Source organism: Saccopteryx bilineata, chromosome 1, assembly GCF_036850765.1.
Source record: "Saccopteryx bilineata isolate mSacBil1 chromosome 1, mSacBil1_pri_phased_curated, whole genome shotgun sequence".
Taxonomy (NCBI): domain Eukaryota; kingdom Metazoa; phylum Chordata; class Mammalia; order Chiroptera; family Emballonuridae; genus Saccopteryx; species Saccopteryx bilineata.
This window is the reverse complement of record NC_089490.1, coordinates 284,136,238-284,153,824: the sequence shown is the minus strand read 5'-3', so window position 1 is coordinate 284,153,824 and position 17,587 is coordinate 284,136,238.

Here is a 17,587-nt window from a genome sequence, read left to right as displayed (position 1 = left end):
TTTCTCAGTGCCTTGGGGTTGTACCACCCAAGGAGAGATCTCAGCACACAGCTCTACCTCAGTTCTGCTCCCCAAAATGTCCTGAACCAGGACATTTACCTGGGAGGCAGTAGAGCCAGCATGGAGGTACTTATTCTCAAGTGCTCAGGATATGCCATGTGTCAAGCTAAGTTCTAGGAATACAAAGTCAAACAAGAAAGATATGACCCCCTTCTGATGGTAAAAGTCCAGGTTTTTTCATCTCCTAGTCCCATGTTCTTTCTAGGCTACATCCTAGTGGTTGCAATGGATGATTCAGCTCTTAAAATCTGATGGAAACTTTCACCGGATGGATCCTTCTGCACAAAGTTAAATTTCTTCGTCACATCTCTCAGAATTTATTCATTTGGTTTTCTGAGTGAATTTTATGTGAAAGTGCAGCTTGTTCTTTTTTATCTATCAAACAGAAGGAGCCCTGGCCGGATAGCTCTGTTGGTTGGAGCATTGGCACAAAGCACAGAGGTTGCCGGTTTGGTCCCCGGTCAAGGCACATACAGGGAAGAATTAGGGTTCCTGTCTCGCTCTGTCTTGTCTCTCTCTCTCTTTCTTCCTTTCTGGCAAAAATCAATAAATTAAAAAAATAAAACAGAATAAAAGCGGCAAACACTGTACCTTCCAAAAATCATTGACCTCAAATGGGGAGATTTTTTTTCCCCTAGAAGTTATGCTTTTCATTCGCTCCACTGATATATCTGATGTACCTCATGGTAATCTAGGTTATTAGTCATTCTAACAATGAATGACCACATGTCCAGCCTTCTCATTCCTGTCTCCTACACAAACATCGTTATTTGTATTCCATTCATTATTTTCAGTCATTCATTTGTTTACTCCCTCATCAGAAAAAGACTGTGGCACTGAATTTAATAAAATAAAATAATGACTGTTGGTGTAATTTTAGTCCATGAAGAAGAACCCAGCAGCCTGCTTTGAGCAATGAAGTTGGACATTTGGAAGCTTCAAAGTTGACATAGAATAGGCCATAAGGGTATTCATTTTACAAAGGAGTAAATGATTCCCAGGGAGGGTAGAGAGATTCGCCAACATTAGTCAGTAATGGAGCTGGTACCCAAGCATAGTCAAGCCATCTTACCATTGTAAGGTTTGGGAACAATTTTCTTTGTCAAAAAGAACAATTTCTATTTTGATACTCAAGTCTACATCCACCTACAGCAATCCTCTCTTAAGAGTGAACAACTGGGATGAAGTCTAGTTCTTAACGAAAGGCCGTAACCTTGGAGTTAAGCATCTATGAGGAAAGCATTCCTATTTGCAACTGCCACACAAGAATTTTGGAGCAGCTGTAGCAGCATAAGGCTATAGTACATAATGCCTCCTCCCCCACCCTCGTGGCAGAAAAGACCATCTTCGCTGAATTTTCTAGGTGATTTTCTCTGCTTTACATTTTGTCCAGATTTAAAATATCCAGAACACCCTACATGTAATTTTGTAGAATTGGCAGTATTTAATGATGTTAACAATCCAATAATCATTACTTTGAAAATGTACACCTAACTGCCCGGGCCTGAATAAGGAAAAATGTTCATCTCATCAGATCATTTAATAGATTTTAAAGTGGATCAATCCACTGAGAAAGAGTTTATATGAGAACGTTCATTTATTTATTTTTTTTACTTTAAGCTAATTTTAAAAATATTTGCTGCATAAGAATAATGAAATGAACTCCAATAAGATTAATATAGATTAATATAGTATAATGATTTCTATAATTAAATCCCAAGTTAAGACCAATACTGCAAATATAGAGCAAGCAGCTAAATTAAATATGTTTTAACTAGGCTCTTGGAGTCTAATTGAAAAATCTATATTGGAACCAAAAATTCAGCTATTATACAAATGGAGCACCTCTCCTATGATAATAATTATGAAATGAAAATCTGTTAAAATTTTGATAAAAATCTAAGTACGTAGCCTCCTTGCATTTTAAACATAATTCTTTCTCACCCCCTGGCAATTTTAAAACAAATGTTATTTTAGTATGAAAATTTGGGAAAATATCTCAATGGTTAATGTAGAGTAGTTAATTTAAAAAGCTCTACATCTTGATTTAGGGGATTTGGGTTTTCATCCCAATTCTACAACTGAACAGCTTCTTGACAGAACTACTTAATCTCTGTTTCATTATCTGTCAAATGAGAAGTTTATCCGTCCAACAGATAATATCTGTATTTCCTGCTCCAGTCGGTGACTCGACATGAATATTAATCTTTGCTCCAGCATTTATATAAGCATTTAGCTCTTGCTATGATTGCTATCATCACACATTTGGAGAGTTTATGCTGACTTAAGTAATTTTGAGAAATAATGTTACATTAGAAAATAATTTCATAGATACTCATAGTTAGTGATCAATAGTGGCCCTTTAAATTACTCAAGTCAATCCCATTTTAAACCCTTCAGAAACATCGTCTTCTCAAATTATGGTAATAATACTTACCTTCCTAGGAGACATTTTCTAAATGAAAGAAAATATGACCTGTAAATAATCATTTCCAATTAGTGAAGGAAGATATCAGGCCTCTTGTGGTTTACCACATTCAGGTGAAAAGCTTAGTTGGATAAATTGTTTATTTGAAATGCACTCCATGATACAGCTTTCTAAATTGGCATTTAGTCAAAGATTCTGCGATCAAAGACCACCTCCCAAAGCAAATTTCCTGCAAAATAAAACATGGTAGAAATATCACATTTGATCATTGACCAGCTGCACGAATTAGACAAGAAGCATATTTATATTCCAATTTTGCAGAAGAAAAAACTGAGATTCACAGATTTTAAGAACCCTGAGCAATTTTACACACAGCTATTGAGCTGGACGCAAAAATCTAAGTTTTTCATTTAGTTACTTTTTTCCTTATATTACCTGTTTCTTTGAGTGGCCTAAAAGGAGAAAAAAAATTATATGTGGAAGGTAAGAACTGACACTTTAAATGGAATAAAGAGGTTAACAAAACAAAAGCAAACTGCCCAAAGAATCCCAAGACAATTTGAAAATATTCAAATAATTTCTCTCATATATAATTAATTGTCCTTGCTTCTTTGCCTCTTATTAAAGATGGAATTTATTTGTTGAGAAAAAAACAACAGGCTGAAAAATACTTTTTATAAGGATGTTAAGGCTTGAACTAGGCAATGGCAGGGGAATACTCCACTGGGGAAGAGATTTCTACTTCTCTCCTCCAAACCTAGAATGTAAGGATGAGTCAACATTATCAGAGAGGCGGAGATACCAGTGGAGTGGTTGTCCTTAATGGAAGATCAACTCAATGAAACTTGAATAAAATTTGATTCAAACTTATGTAGATGACAACATACAGAGTTGCTAGATATTTAATTATGTGTTCCAACTCAGAAAAATTATCAATGACTGATTGTAGAACAAATATAAACTGTTATTCTAAAATTCCTCCAGATAAAAGAAAACTTTGTATAATTGAATCATTAGTAAACTGATTATTTAAAAATAAATTCAAAGACTCCATTTCTTTGTTCCAATATTTCCCCTTTTGGAACATTTTCTTGAGAATGTATTTTTGGACTTGTTAACTCTGTATTTACCCATAAGAAGTGTTAGCAGAGGGAGGGTACAAGGTGATTCTCAACCCTCAGTGCCCATTTGGGGAATCAGAGGTGCAACCAGGGTAGAGGACTCCTGCTAGAGAGGACTTGAGTGTGAGGACCAATTGTCAAACTTATTAATTTAATTTAATGATTTACAAATACTAGGTTAATTTCATTAATCTATGGTCTGTAACATTTGTATTATAGTCCTTATTCAGCACCGGTGCAGGTTAGCTGCAACTTCTAAAATTTGGGGGACCTCTTTGAGAGAATATAAAAATATCTTACCTATGAAAATATGAGAAACTGTACAGTCAGATGAACACAGGCTAAGTGTTAGTAGGTTGAGAGTAAATCCCACTCTTACTTTACCATCAGATTATTGAGAGTGTCTTACTGTCAATAATGAAGACTGCTTATGAGTTTGCATTTAGCTTTAAAAGACTTTGTGTGATATTGTTATAGCAATGGAAGAGCAGAAGCATGAGATTTAGGGATATTATATGTAGAGGAGAGGGAATCTATTCTAAAATTTGTAGACTAAAGGAGAATTAATCATTGTAGAATGCTTACTATATATACATTTCATATTTTTTATAATATTTTATTTTATATTTTAGTAAGAGACAGACAGACAGGTAGGGACAGACAGAAAGGGAGAGAGAGAGATAGAAGCATCAACTTGTAGTTATGGCATTTTAGCTGTTCATTGATTGCTTCTCATATGTGCCTTGACTGTGGGGCTCCAGCCAAGCCAGTGACCCCTTGCTCAAGCCAGTGACCTTGGGCTTCAAACCAGTGACCATAAGGTCATGTCTATGATCCCACGTTGAAGCCAGCAACCCCTATGCTCAAGCTGGTGATCCTGGGCTCAAGCCAGCAACCTTGAGGTTTTGAACCTTGATCTTCAGCATCCCAGGTCAATATTCTATCCACTGTTCCACCATCTGGTCAGGCATTTTTCCTAATATTTTATAATTAAGATAATCACTAACTGTCAGCTTTCTTTTTTTATTGTGTTTAAGTACTTTCTTTTATGATTAAAAGGAATCATCTTTGAAATCACTGTCAGAAGTTAGCAATGTAAAACTTGGACTTTCTTCATGAAGAGTTGTTTGCTCACATAGTAATAATATATTCAGAAATATAACATGAAAATCCCCCTTTAACTCTTAATTATGTGATTTTTTTCTGTATCCTGGAGATCTCATCTATTTGCATGGCTTCAACAGCCACATACATCTTTTTCTAACTTTTAAAATTTATTGTAGTTTGTTTTATGATGCAACATATAGTCTATATTAATGAGTACTCTCTGATCCTTTGGGAGGAACGATGCATATTATGTCAGTCAAGTTAGTTGATAGTGCCGTTTAAGTCTCCTATATCCATACAAAGTGTTTTGTGTATTTATTCTATTACTGAGAAAAGAGTATTGAAATCTAAAACCTTATTTGTAAAATTCCCTATTTCTCTGTTTTGTTCCATTAATTTTTTCTTTGTGTTTTCTGAATTTCTGAGATTAGGTGTACATATTTTGATTTTAATGATTTCTTTATAAATTGACCAAGTTTTCTTTGAAATGTCCTTCCTTAACTATGATAATATTTCTTATCCTCAAATCTAATTTATCTAATATTAATATAGCCATGCTAACATTCATATAATAAATTTTTGAGAGGTATTCCTCTTCCCATATTTTTCTCCCTTATAAACAGAATATTATTAAAAAAATAATACATCATGATCAACTGGGATTCATCCCAGAATCACAAGGATAGTTCAACATATGTAAAACGGTTAACGTAATACACCATATCAACAAAACAAAGAACAAAAACCACATGATCTTATAAATAGATTCAGAAAAGGTGTTCAATAAAATACAACACAATTTTATGTTTAAAACACTCAACAAAATGGGTATAGAAGGAAAATATCTCAACATAATAAACGCTATTTATGATAAACCATCAGCTAACATCATATTAAATGGCATAAAACTGAGGACTTATCCTCTTAAATCAGGAACAAGACAGGGTTGTCCACTCTCTCTACTCTTATTTAATGTAGTGCTGGAAGTTCTAGCCAAAGCAATCAGACAAGAAAAATAAAATAAAAGGCATTCATATTGGAAAAGAAGAAGTAAAGATTTCACTTTTTGCAGATGATATGATCCTGTACATCAAAAACCCCAAAGACTCCACAAAAAGATTACTAGAAACAATAAACCAATACACTAAGGTCACAGGGTACAAAATTAATATACAAAAATCTATTGCCTTCCTATATGCCAACAATGAAACATCAGAAAATGAACTAAAAAAATAATCCCCTTCATGGTAGCAAAAAAAAAAAATAAATAAAATAAAACACTTAGAAATAAATATAACAAAGAATGTAAAGGACCTATATAATAAAAACTATAAAGTATTGTTAAGGGAAATTGAAAAAGATACAATGAAATGGAAAAATATTCCTTGTTCTTGGATAGGAAGAATAAATATAATCAAAATGGCCATATTACCCAAAGCAATATACAAAATCAATGCAATTCCCATCAAAATTCCAATGACATTTTTTAAAGAAATGGAACAAAAAATTATCAGATTTAAATGGAACTATAAAAAACGCCGAATATCCAAAGCAATCCTAAGGAAAAAGAATAAAGCTGGGGGCATTACAATACCTGATTTCAAATTATATTATAGAGCAATGACAATCAAAACAGCATGTTATTGGCAAAAAAATAGACACTCAGACCAACGGAACAGAATAGAAAACCCAGAAATAAAACCACATATATATGGTCAAATAATTTTTGATAAAGGGGCCAACAACACACAATGGAGAAAAGAAAGCCTCTTCAACAAATGGTGCTGGGAAAACTGGAAAGCCACATGCAAAAGAATGAAACTGGACTACAGTTTGTCCCCCTGTACTAAAATTAATTCAAAATGGATCAAATACCTAAATATAAGACCTGAAACAATAAAATACATAGAAGAAAACACAGACAAATGGTGCTGGAAAAACTGGAAAGCCACATGCAAAAGAATGAAACTGGACTACAGTTTGTCCCCCTGTACTAAAATTAATTCAAAATGGATCAAATACCTAAATATAAGACCTGAAACAATAAAATACATAGAAGAAAACACAGGTGCTAAACTCATGGACCTTGGTTATAAAGGGCACTTTATTAATTTGACTCCAAAGGCAAGGGAAGTGAAGGCAAAGATAAATGAATGAGACTATATTCAGACTAAGAAGTTTTTGTACAGCAAGAAAAACTGACAACAAAATAAATAGACAGCCAACTAAATGGGAAATGATATTTTCAAACAACAGCTCAGATAAGGGCCTATTATCCAAAATATACAAAGAACTCATAGAAATCAACAACAAACAAACAAACAATCCAATTAAAAAATGGGAAGGGGACATGAGCAGACACTTCTCCTAGGAAGAAATACAAATGGCCAACAGATATATAAAAAGACACTCATCTTCATTAGCTATTAGAGAAATGCAAATCAAAACTAGAATGTGATACCACCTCACACTTGTTAGATTAGCTATTATCAACAAGATAGGTAATAACAAGTGTTAGAGAGGCTGTGGAGAAAAAGGAATCCTCATCCACTGTTGGTGGGAATGTAAAGTAGTACAACCATTATGGAAGAAAGTATGATGGTTCCTCAAAAACTAAAAATAGAATTACCATATGACCCAGCAATCCCTCTACTGGGTATATACCCCCAAAACACAAAAACATTGATACGTAAAGACACATGCAGCCCCATGTTCATTGCAGCATTGTTCACAGTGGCCAAGACATGGAAACAACCAAAAATTCCTTCAATAGATGACTGGGTAAAGAAGATGTGGCACATATATACTATGGAATACTACTCAGCCATAAGAGATGATGACATCAGATCATTTACAACAACATGGATGGACCTTGATAACATTATAGTGAGTGAAATAAGTAAATCAGAAAAAACTAAGAACTATATAATTCCATACATAAGTGGGACATAAAAATGAGACTCAGAATCATGGACAAGATTGTGGTGGTTACCGGGGCGTGGGGGAGGTGGGGAGGGGCAGGGAGGGGGTGAGGGGAGGAGAGAGGCACAAAGAAAATCAGGTAGAAGGTAACAGAAGACAATTTGACTTTGGGTGTTGGGTATGCAACATAATTAAATGTCAAAATAACCTAGAGATGTTTTCTCTGAACATATGTACCCTGATTTATTAATGTCACCCCATTTAAAATTAATTAAAAAAAGGAAAGAACATTCAGTGTAATATTCTTTTCCTCATAATTAAAATTCAATTCCATTTAATGTAAGTATCAATGATTATACTTAAAATAGTATACATCCATTTCCCTCTGAAATTAAGCAATGTGAAAAAATTATATTTATTTATATATTTACATTTTCTGGAACTTTATATTCTTTTGTGTAGAGTTTGGTACCATTTTCTTTTAGTCTGAAGAGTTTCTCGTAATGTATCTTGTAGTGCTTGTCTGAAAGTGACAGATTGTTTCAGCATTTGTTTGTCTAAAATGTCTGAGGAGGTGGAGTTATTGAGTGAAAAAGGGGTAAACTAGTTCATGGACACAGACAACAGTGTAGTGATTGTCGGGATGGGGTGTGGAGGAGGGTATGGGGGGTGATGGACAAGGAGGGGTGAATACACAGTACGGTGTACAGAGATGTGTTGTAGAATTAGGCACCTGAACTTTTTGTATAATTTTGTTAACTAGTGTCAATCCAATAAATTCAGTTAAAAACTAAAATAAAAGAAATGGTAAAAGAATATTAAATGTTTTTATTTTTTCTTAATTTCTGAAGGATATTTTAACAAAATTTTATATTTAGTTTATTTCTTTTTAGGAAGGAGTTTCTTTTCAATATAATCTACTGTACTCTGTCCTCCAATTGTTCCTAATGAGGTTAGCAGTCACTCATTTTTTTGTTCTGACTCTTTTTTAAGATTTTTCTCTTTATCCCTTTTATCTATTTTGGAAAATAGTCTTTTCCAAAAAATAACTATCATACTCTCAAAATATTTAAAGATTTAGATTTATCCCATGTTGCTAAAAATAAACTACCTTTCTTTTTTGAGCCAAACAATGACTTCAGAACATTATCAGGAATTGCACTTTCCTTCCTCAATAAATGGGCTTATTTATGTCAAAATGAGTTTGCTTCTCTCAGTAATCTTATAACACAGAATCATAAGACATAGGATCCAGAAGGCACCCTGGACCTGACCTGAGCCAGGATTCCATTTTATAGAAGTAAACACTCTCATGATGACCAACTCTGGGAGTCCACATGCACTGCAGATAGAAAGGCACTGTACACAAAATAGATAAATTAATGCCATGTCCATTTATAACTATAGAACATATCACTTTGTTTTCAGGAGTTATTTAATATTTAAATACTTTTGTCATCACTTGTGGAAAGCACTGTACTCAGTATTTTGAAAAGTTACAAAGAAAGTAAATGATAGTGGGTCTTCCTTCAAAATTCTTATGCTGAGATGAAAAAGAAAGCCTATGCAAGGAGACTGCATTATCATTTCTGTATAAGTGTGTCTGGGCAACTGAATTGAATGGGTTTTGTGAGGGCTTACCGTGTACCAGGTTGTTGTAGTTGTGATGGGTGCAAACATATACATGAGAAGGTTCTTGCCTTGTTGTACCTGAAAGTTTGGCAGTGATGAAAGATGTACAAAGGTATGTGTTAGTATAACAGGTCCTGGGTTGATAAATATTATAACAAGACAGAAGGCAAGTGGTAGGACAGGAAGGCAGTAGGGATGAAAAGAAGGGCAGAGATTTTTGAGATATTTGGGAAGTAGACAATGGGAGCTAGTAACTGAATGGATGTGGTAGGTAAGGGGTAAGAAGGCGTCTAAGGTGATAGATGGGTTTGGATAAATGATTATAGGATGCTTCTACCAAACCACAGAGAGAATACCAAAGAGTTGGAAAATGAGTGGCACTGAAGGTAAGAAGAATGCTTTATTTTTTAGCATGTTGACTTTGAGATGTTGGTGAAAACTCTTGGTAGAAATGCCAGGAAGACCTTTGGAGATTTTATATATATATTTTACATATACACACACACACACACACACACACACACACACATATGTATACACACACAGCTAAGAGATTTATACTAGAGAGAATGATTTGGAGATTTATACTGTTTAGGGCATAATGCAAACAGTGGGCATAAATGAGGTTATCTGGGAAAAGAGAGTAGAGAGAATATTAATCCAGGAAAAAAATCCTGGAGAAGACCAAAATGTAAGGAGCTAATTGCAGGAAGAGGACATTACAAAGGAGAGAGAACAGTCAGAAAGAGAAAAGTCAGTAGTGTCTTCCTGTCTCTGTGGCTGACAGACCCCACGTGCTGTAGAGTAATGGCCCACCATTATTCCGGGGAAAGTGGATATTGGTTAGATGAGCCAATCAGGGAAGTTCTCCCTTCTCAGTGAGCATGTCTGGCAGTTCTGGTCAGGAAAAAATAATAAGTCTGCTGCTATTGTTCTTCTTGCTCCTAAAATATAAACCCAGCACATATATAAATATTTGCCAGCTTTCAGCTTAAAGGAAGCCATCTGAGGATGAGAGCCCACCTTGGGACTCGGAAGTAACAGGCATGAAAGTGAAAGCCAACAGCTCACTCTGGGTTGCAAGCCAACCTGGGAAGCATGCCTCTGCCTACTTTTTAAGTGACAAATTATACCTGTTACTGACTGAATTCTGTCTGCCCCACACCCCTGGTAATTCATATATTGAACCACTAATTGCCAATGTGATTGTAGTTGGACATAGGAGCTTTAGGAGGTAACTAAGGTTAGATGAGGACATAAAAGTGAAGGAACTGATAGGAATGATGTTCTTATAAAAATAGGAAGAGAGATAGATTTCTCTCTTTCTCTCTGCACACGTATAAAGGAAAGTTTATGTAAGGATAGTGAGAAGGTGGCCATCTACAAGCTAGAAAGAGAAACTTCACCAGAAACTAAATTGGCTGTCTCCTTGATCTGGGATGGCAGGGAGGCAGAGAAACAGTCTCCCCTATGCTCCCTGATCAGGATCTACCCAGCAAACCCCTACCAGGTGATGCTCTGCCCATCTGGGGCTATTGCTCTGTTGCTCAGCAACTGAGCTATTTTAGCACCCGAGGCAAGGCTATGGAGCTATCCTCAGTGCCCAGGGCCTACTTGCTCCAACCAAGCCCTGGCTGCAAGGGGGTAAGCAAGAGAAAGACAGAGAGAGAAAAGGAGGATAGGGTGATGGAGAAGCTGATGGCCGCTTCTCCTATGTGCCCTGACCGGGAGAGAATCAAACCTGGGACTGTCACATGCCAGGCTGATGCTCTACCACTGAGCAACCAGTCATGGTAACCCTATATGTTCTCAAAATAAAAAACTAAAAGAAGAAAAGAAGGAACAAATAAAGATATGGAAGAAGAAAAGGAGAGAAGAAGGGAGGGAAGAGAAGTCAAATGAGGTGAGAGTGACATAGAAATCAGGGAAGATAGATTATTTCCAAAGGTTGAAATGGTCAAAAATCTCTGACGACTTAACAAAAATCAAGTTTAATAAAACTGGAAATAATCTCAGAATGTCATTGTTGAACTTAGCAATTCAATTGATGTAGCCAGTACCTACGTGACACCAGAATAAGGAACGAATGAATAGGAATTATGTAAGGGGAAATAATGTTGAAAACATTTTTGAGAAGGTTGGTTGAAAAGGGAAGATAAGGAGGTATCTTAAGAAATGCAAAGACAAGGAAGAGTTCACCTTTAAAATAGAAATTAAAATAATTATAGGCAGAGGATCAAGAATCAGGAGAGAGGGAGAGGATGAAGATACAGAAAAGAGAGAATTATTTATGGAGAAAGTCTCCAAGAAGTTGGCAAGGGGCAGGCTGAAGGATAAAGATGTGCAAGAACACATCATTCTCAGATCATGAGGAGAAGAGGAGTGTGGCTATAGGAATTAGAGGAAGGAATGGGCAGCACAAGCCAGAGATGTGATATTATTTTTATCCTAATGTGGGAGAGAATTTGTTTGCAGAGAATGAAGGGAGCAGATGCTGGTTTGGAAGTAGAAGTAGTCCTGTTCTACATCCTTGGATGTGCTCAAGCAGCTGCCTTTTGGCTGACTGAAGAGTGGAATTAGTCCAAGAATGTGACCCTAATTCATGCATCTCATTGCATCCAAGTGAATGATATGTTATTGGAGTTGCTGCTATAATTAGGTTAAAGTACATGCCATAGGGTATTATCAAGATTTGTAGTGGAGCACTGGCCAGTTGGCTCAATGGTAAAGCATCGACCCGGCATGTGGAAGTCTTGGGTTCGATTCCACTTCATGGCACACAGGAGAAGCACCCATCTGCTTCTTCATCCTTACCCACTCCTTCTCTCTGTCTCTCTTTTCCCCTCTCACAGGCAAGGCTCCACTGGAGCAAAGTTGGCCTGGGCACTGAGGATGGCTCCATGGTCTCCACCTCAGGTGCTAGAATGGCTCCAGTTGCAGTGAAGAGATGCCCCAGAGGGGCTGAGCATGGCCCCCTGGTGGGCATGCCAGGTGGATCCTGGTCAGGTGCATGCAGGAGTCTGTCTGACTGCCTCCCCGCTTCTAACTTCGGAAAACCACAAAAAAATAAAAAGATTTGTAGTGATCCCAGGAGATATGTGACTCCATCTGTAGAAAAAGTAAAAGAAGAATTAATATGTTGATAATAAAAAGATAATTTTTGCAAGGTTACTCTGAGAAATGAATTGTATCTCTAGGATTTGATATCTTTTGACTTGATCCTATCAGCCCATGACCTACAAAACAATGCGAAATTTTTTTACAGATTAAATATGGATAGTAATTTGAGCATAATGTATGTTTTCCTAGCCTGCTGGCTCATGTAGGCCATTTGCCTTGGAGAAAGTAGGATCCTATCACTCATGGCAGCTTAGCAAATATGATGGTCCTTAAAAGAGATCTTGAGCCACTTGATCAAAATGTGAAAAAATTAATGAACATGAAAACTAGGCAGGATATATATATATATATATATATATATATATATTTTTTTTTTTTTTGTATTTTTCTGAAGCTGGAAACGGGGAGAGACAGTCAAACAGACTCCTGCATGCGCCCGACCGGGATCCACCCGGCACGCCCACCAGGGGCAACGCTCTGCCCACCAGGGGCGATGCTCTGCCCCTCCGGGGCATCACTCTGCCGAGACCAGAGCCACTCTAGCGCCTGGGGCAGAGGCCAAGGAGCCATCCCCAGCGCCCGGGCCATCTTTGCTCCAATAGAGCCTTGGCTGTGGGAGGGGAAGAGAGAGACAGAGAGGAAGGAGGGGGGGGGGTGGAGAAGCAAATGGGCGCTTCTCCTATGTTCCCTGGCCGGGAATCGAACCCGGGTCCCCCGCATGCCAGGCCAACGCTCTACCACTGAGCCAACCGGCCAGGGCTGGCAGGATATTATTAACTAGTATTTTCTACTGCTTTATTAAATAGCAATAGCCATCCACTGAGTTGCTTCTCATTTTGTACCCATTGTACTGATGGCTATTGCCATGTAAAGAATCACATCAAAACAACAAAAATCACTTTATTATTTTCTCTGATTGTTGTGGTGTTACTGGGCTCAGTTGGTTGGTTTTTGCTTGGGAGCTTTAATGCTGTTGAAGCAGATGGTGTTTAGAGCTAGAGTCATCTTGTGGTTCACCTACTCATGTGTCAGGTGGCTGATCCTGGCTACTGGCTGGGACCTCCTAGAGCTTTAGCCAGAATGTTACTCCTGACCTTTGTGTGGGCCTGCCAATTCCTCACAGTATGGCGGCTGAGTGCCAGTACAAGTGTCCCAAGAGGACCAGATGAAATCTGTATGGTCTTTTGTATCCTAGCCTTAAAGCTCCATAGCATCAATTCTGCTGTTCCAGGCCCACCAAGATTCAAGAGGGAGAACAAATCTTCCACCTCTCCATGGGAGGAGTGTAAGCATCACATAGGAAGAAGAAATGTGGGGTGGGGGCTCTTGTTGAAGCCACTCTGGAAAATATAGTCTGCATACAGCTTGATTGACAGGTGATACTCTGTTTAGACCAGAGGTAGTCAACCTTTTTATACCTACCATCCACTTTATCTCTGTTAGTAGTAAAATTTTCTAACCACCCACTGGCTCTACAGTAATGGTGATTTATAAAGTAGGGAAGTCACTTTACTTTATAAAGTTTATAAAGCAAAGCTACAGCAAGTTAAAGCATATAATAATAATTACTTACCAAGTACTTTATGTCAGATTTTTGCTAAGTTTAGCAGAATAAATCTTTATAAAGCAACTTACTATAGTTAAATCTACCTTTTTATTTATACTTTGGTTGCTCCACTACCACCCACCATGAAAGCTGGAATGCCCACTAGTGGGCGGTAGGGAGCAGGTTGACTACCACTAGACTGTAGTTTTAAATTAAACTCCTTACATCTCTCAACCCAGTTTCTCCTTTAGAGATATGTGTGTGTGTGTGTGTGTGTGTGTGTGTGTTTGTGTGTGTCTGTGTGTCTGTGTGTGTAGGCATACTGACAGTGCCATCTGATGAATTATAGCTAGGATTATTTCTTGTCAGAAATTTTTTTAAAAATAGAATTTAATTTCTAGAACAATTCTGAATTCATAGCAAAATTGAGTTGGGAGGAGGTACAAAGATTTTCCATGTACCCTCAGCCCTCACACATGCACAGCCTCTCCTCGTTGTCAACATCTTGTGCCAGGGTGGTGCACTGATGAACTATGCTGACACATCATAATTACCCAAAGCCAGTAGTTTACATTGGGGTTCACTCTTGGTGTTGTACATACTGTGGTGTTTTTGTTTTGTTTTTTTGTTTGTTTATTTTTGTTGTTGTTGTTTTTTATTTTACAGAGAGAGAGAGAGTCAGAGAGAGGGATAGATAGGGACAGACAGGAATGGAGAGAGATGAGAAGCATCAATCATTAGTTTTTTGTTGTGATACCTTAGTTGTTCATTGATTGCTTTCTCATATGTGCCTTGACCGTGGGCCTTCAGCAGACCCAGTAACCCCTTGCTCAAGCCAGCAACCCTGTGTTCAAGCTGGTAAGCTTTGCTCAAGCCAGATGAGCCCACGCTCAAGCTGGCGACCTCGAGGTCTCGAACCTGGGTCCTCCGCATCCCAGTCCAATGCTCTATCCATTGTGCCACCGCCTGGTCAGGCCATACTGTGGGTTTACAAACTTGTAAGATGTAGCCATCATCATAATATGACACCAAACAGTGCTACTGCATTAAAAACCCCATGCTTTGCCTATTTACCCCACCCTCTTCCCCCCACTGCAACCACTGAGACTTTTCCACTGAAGCACACTGCTTTCAGTCTTTACTGTATCATTTTTATCAGAATTATATTTTCTTGAAAAATTCTGAGCATATTTTTCTCTGATCTAAAACCTTCAACGATTCTTCATTGTATATAAAGTTGAAATATTTTGCCTGACCTGTGGCACATTGGATACAGTGTTGACCTGGAATGCTGAGGTCACCGGTTTGAAACCTGGGCTTGCCTGGTCCAGGCACGTATGGAAGTTGATGCTTCCTGCTCCTCTCCCCTTCTCTCTCTCTCTCCTCACTAAAATATATAAATAAAAAGGTGATTGTTTTAAAAAAGTTGAAATGTTTTATTTTTTGTTCCCATGTTACAGTAATTAAAGAAAAATCAATGGATTAACAAATAGCAGGCACTTAATAACTAGGTCTGGGGAATACAAATATAGCAACATGATAATTTTTCATCTCTCATCCTTCTACTATTTATTTATTTATTTATTTATTTATTTATTTATTTATTTCATTTTTTTTCTGAAGCTGGAAACAGGGAGAGACAGTCAGACAGACTCCCGCATGCGCCCGACCGGGATCCACCCAGCACGCCCACCATGGGGCAACGCTCTGCCCACCAGGGGGCGATGCTCTGCCCACCAGGGGGCGATGCTCTGCCCATCCTGGGCGTCGCCATGTTGCGACCAGAGCCACTCTAGCGCCTGAGGCAGAGGCCACAGAGCCATCCCCAGCGCCCGGGCCATCTTTGCTCCAATGGAGCCTTGGCTGCGGGAGGGGAAGAGAGAGACAGAGAGGAAAGCGCGGCGGAGGGGTGGAGAAGCAAATGGGCACTTCTCCTGTGTGCCCTGGCCGGGAATCGAACCCGGGTCCTCCGCACACTATGCCGACGCTCTACCGCTGAGCCAACCAGCCAGGGCTCTCATCCTTCTACTTTTGGTTGACCTCCTTCCTGGGATATAGTTCCATTCTCATACCCTGGCCCAAAGGAGCTGAATTAGAAGAAAGATTCCTTTGGTGAAACTGAGTGTAAGACACTTCAGGCACAATAGCACCCTAGAGTTATTCTAACAAATTTGTCTTTTAGATCCTTCGTCTTGAAGGTCAGATAAGAAAAGACTTACCTTTTTTCTCATCCTTACTTCCAAAATTAGGTCCTGCCTCAGTTCATCAAGGCAGGAAATCTGATGGTTTCTAATAACTTTACTTGGACTAAAGACAGAGAGTAGAAATAGCTAAGATTCTCTAAGGAAGAGAGAAGAATTTGTAGATATAGAACAGGGGTCCATAAACTACAACCAGTGGTCCAAATCTGGTCTGCCATCTGCTGTTTAAATAAGTTTTTTTTTCCTCAAAACTTAATGCCTGTTTATGTGTTACATAAAAATACAGTATGGTATTTCATCAAATTCAGAGTACTTCAAAATAAAATGCTCTGTGACTGACAGAACAACAAAAACAATGACAACACTTAACCCTAAGTAAAATTAATTGTGCGCTACTAGAAATGTTAGAACCACTAGCAAAGCATTAAATAAAGTTTTATTGAAACACAGCCTACCAATCTTTTACATATTGTTGATGACTGATGTCATGCTACAACAACAGTGTGGAGTAGTTGTGACAAAGACTACTTGGCCCATGAAACCTAAAATATTTACCATCTGCCTCTTTTCAGGAAATGTTTGCTGGTCCCTGACTAGGAAACTATGGTAAAGAAAAAGGGTACCAAAAGCTATAGAGGGGATACTGACTTGAGAACCCTGAGATGGACTCATTATAGAATGAAGGATTGTCACAGGCAAATGCATGAACCGTTTGGCATCACCTTCTGGATTCTGCATAGTGTTATGGTAGTGTGGACACATTCAGGAAATGGACTATATGTTTATGTCCTTTGAAGTAGAAACAAGAAAAGGGGTTACAAAATGATAAGTAAGGCATTCCATCCTGTTGCAGTTTATCTCCCTCTTCATCCCATTACATCTCTATATATCTCTCCCTGCAGCCTCTTCTTGGAATGGAATCTGAGCCCTCAAGTTGGGACTTCGTGCAAATTCTTTCCTGGGTCCATAGTGCCTCTCCTCCTTGTTGAAGACCATGAAGCTTCAACTGAATTGCCACCACTTCAGAAAACTTTTCCAGATTCCTACGTCCCTACCCCTTCCCCCTCATGAGTGTGAGCTTCCTTTGTACCATTTAGCACAACTCAGTTTGTATCAGATTATCAGAGCATGTCTATGTCTCCTCTACCAGGTATCTGTGACTGCTAGGCAGAAATACAGTAATGCGAGGTGATACCATGTCATTAGAGCAGTGGCTGAATGGAGATTATATCTGGAGAAGGAAGCCACTGTAGAAGCTGCCCTCCTTCTTCTAAACCAAGAAGAGACTGGATGCTCCCCCCCTACTGACATCTACTCTGTGATTTTCCCCTCCTGTTAAGATTAAATCAGATGCATGGCTGCGTCCACGAAGCCTGAAAGGGATATTTTTATCCCAGCAAGTACATTTTGTACTAAGAAGGGAGAGAGTACTGATTTTGTACTTGGGAAA